The sequence below is a fragment of the Mauremys mutica genome, chromosome 2 (assembly GCF_020497125.1).
Source record: "Mauremys mutica isolate MM-2020 ecotype Southern chromosome 2, ASM2049712v1, whole genome shotgun sequence".
Classification (NCBI taxonomy): domain Eukaryota; kingdom Metazoa; phylum Chordata; order Testudines; family Geoemydidae; genus Mauremys; species Mauremys mutica.
Window position 1 is genome coordinate 258,860,573 of NC_059073.1, and position 3,443 is coordinate 258,864,015.

The window sequence follows — 3,443 nt, forward strand, 5'->3', positions numbered from 1 at the left end:
AAGTTTATCACAGGGCCTGATTTAGCCACTTGAGTATTATGCAAAGTGGACATTATAGTTAGCAACAAAAATAACCTTAGCATAGCATGTGAAGTACTAATGGGCAGCCAATCATGTAGGGTGAGCAAGCACAACAGTAAAATTATATTATATAAATAAATCACATCCTAGCACAGGGGTAGGCAACCTATGGCACACATGCCGAAGGCAGCATGCGAGCTGATTTTCAGTGGCACTCACACTACTTGGGTTCTGGCCATCGGTCTGGGGGGCTCTGCATTTTAATTTAATTTTAAATGAAGCTTCTTAAACATTTTTAAAACCTTGTTTACTTTACATACAACAATTGTTTAGTTACATATTATAGACTTATAGAAAGATCTTCTAAAAAGGTTAAAATGCATTACTGGCACGCAAAGCCTTAAATTAGAGTGACTAAATGAAGACTCGACACACCACTTCTGAAAGGTTGCCAACCCCTGTCCTAGCGGAACTTGGCATATGCCTCTATAGTACAGAATTGACTGGAAGAAACCACCAAACATTTTTCAGAGCAACAATTACAAAGGGACAATTCCATTATTTTAGGTATGAAGGAGTGAGAATTTCCTATTGCTCATGAGTCTCTCCTTTTCCACTTTCAGGAACACTTGACTAAAATAGTCTCCTCAGATTCCAACAAAAAAAACAGAGATTTGGTCTTTACCTATGACTGCAGGGATAAGGAAACTGAAATATGACCTAGTAAGGAATTGCCTTGGTCACCTGGAGCACCACCTTGTTAAAGCAGAGGATTGTTAATACTCAGCTCTCTTGTCTTGTGCACTGTTGGCTGAACCTGAAATGGCCCATTTACAAATTTGTGAGCATAAGGCATATTCAAGAACTCATGTAGGTCAAATCCCAATGTGTGTGCGCATCAAGCAGATGGGCACAGATTTGCTTTTCAAAAAGGAGTGGCTGGACATGCGCAGAGTACATGTACACCAATGCTTGGGTGCACACAAACAAGTGAGACACCTGGCATAGGCTCAGGGATAGCCATACAAAGATTGTTTTCAGAATTGTGCAAAGGACACTGTTTTTGGCAAGCACAGCCCAAGGGCATAGGTAGAGTGGGCCTCCAGCCAGGAAGCTATATCCACATGCCTTTTGCCTGGCACATTATGTTTTACACAGCCCAAACTATGCAACAGCAATTAGCATAACATTCACTAGCATATGCTAAAGGTGAGAGATGGGGGTGCTTATACAACCTTTATATTAAGCCTAAATGGCATGTAGTGTTAGAACTCAGAGGGAATGAGCAGTGTGAGCAGGTGCACTTATAGTATAAACAAATGTATCTGCTATCACCACATAAGAACGGCCATACTGGCTCAGATCAATGGTCCATCTAGCCCAGTATCACGTTTTCTGACAGTGGCCAATGCCAGGTGCTTCAGAAGTAATGAACAGAATGGGTAATCATCAAATGATCCATCCCCTTTCGTCCATTCCCAGCTTCTGGCAAACAGAGGCTAGGGATACTTCAGAGCACAGTTGTGCATCCCTGCCCATTTATAGTCTTGACCTTCATAGCATCCTCTGGTAAAGAGTTCCACAGAGTGACTGTTCATTGTGTGAAGAAAAGCTTCCTTTTGTTTGTTTTAAACCTGCTGCTTATTCGTTTCATTTGGTGACTCTTGTGTTATGAGTAAACAACGCTTCCTTATTTACTTTTTTCATACCTGTCATTTTATAGACCTCTATCATATCCTCCCTTAGTCATCTCTTTTCTAAGATGAAAAGTCTCAGTCTTATTGATCTCTTCTCATATGGAAGCTGTTCCATACCCCTAATCATTTTGTTGCCTTTTCTGTACCTTTTCCAATATAACTTTTTTGAGATGGGGCGACCAAATCTGTACGCAGTATTCAAGATGTGGGCATACCATGGATTTATATAGAGGCAATATGATATTATCTGTCTTATCTATCCCTTTCCTAATGATTCCCAAGACTTAGCTTTTTTGCCTGCCACTGCACATTGAATGGATGTGCTCAGAGAACTATTCACAATGACTCCAAGATCCTTGAGTGGTAGCAGCTAATTTAGACCCCATCATTGTATATGTATAGTTGGGATTACGGATCAGAGAGGTAGCCGTGTTAGTCTAGACCTGTAAAAGCAGCAAAGAGTCCTGTGGCACCTTATAGAATAACAAAAGTACTGAAGCATGAGCTTTCGTGGGTGAATACCCACTTCGTCGGATGCATGTAGTGGAAATTTCCAGGGGCAGATATATATATGCAAGCAAGAAGCAGGCTAGAGATAACAAGGTTAGTTCAATCAGGGAGGATGAGGCCCTCTTCTAGCAGTTGAGGTGTGAAAACCAAGGGAGGAGAAACTGCTTTTGTAGTTGGCAAGCCAATCAGTCTTTGTTTAATCCTGAGCTGATGGTGTCAAATTTGCAGATGAACTGAAGCTCAGTTTCTCTTTGAAGTCTGGTCCTGAAGTTTTTTTGCTGCAGGACAGCTACCTTTAAATCTGCTATTGTGTGTCCAGGGAGGTTGAAGTGTTCTCCTACAGGTTTTTGTATATTACCATTCCTAATATCTAATTTGTGTCCATTTATCCTTTTCCGTAGGGACGGTCCAATTTGGCCGATGTACATAGCAGAGGGGCATTGCTGGCATATGATGGCGTATATTACATTGGTGGACGTGCAGGTGAATGAACCGGTGATGGTGTGGCTGATCTGGTTAGGTCCTGTGATGGTGTTGCTGGTATAGATATGTGGGCAGAGTTGGCATTGAGGTTTGTTGCATGGATTGGTTCCTGAGTTACAGTTACTATGGTGCGGTGTGCAGTTACTGCTGAGAATATGCTTCAGGTTGGCAGGTTGTCTGTGGGCGAGGACTGGCCTGCCACCCAAGGCCTGTGAAAGTGAGAGATCATTGTCCAGGATAGGTTGTAGATTATGTTTTCCAATGTGCATTATTTTACATTTATCAACATAGAATTTCATCTGCCACTTTATTGCCCACTCATGCCGTTTTGTATCTCTTCTCAGTCTGCTTTGGACTTAATCTTGAGTAGTTTTATATCATCTGCAAAAAATTTTCACCTCACTGTTTACCCCTTTTTCCAGATTATTTAAGTATGTTGAATAGGACTGGTCCCAGTACAGACCCTGGGGAATACCACTATTTGCCTCTCTCCATTCTGAGAATGGACCATTTATTCCTACCCTTTGTTTTCTATCTTGACTAGTTACTGATCCATGAGAGGACTTTTCCTCTTATCTCATGACTACTTACTTTGCTTAAGAGCCTTTGGTGAGGGACCTTGTCAAAGGTTTTCTGAAAATCTAAGTAAACTATATCCACTGGATCCCTCTTGTCCACATACTTCTTGACACCCTCAAAATTCTAGTAGATTGGTGACACATGGTTTACTTT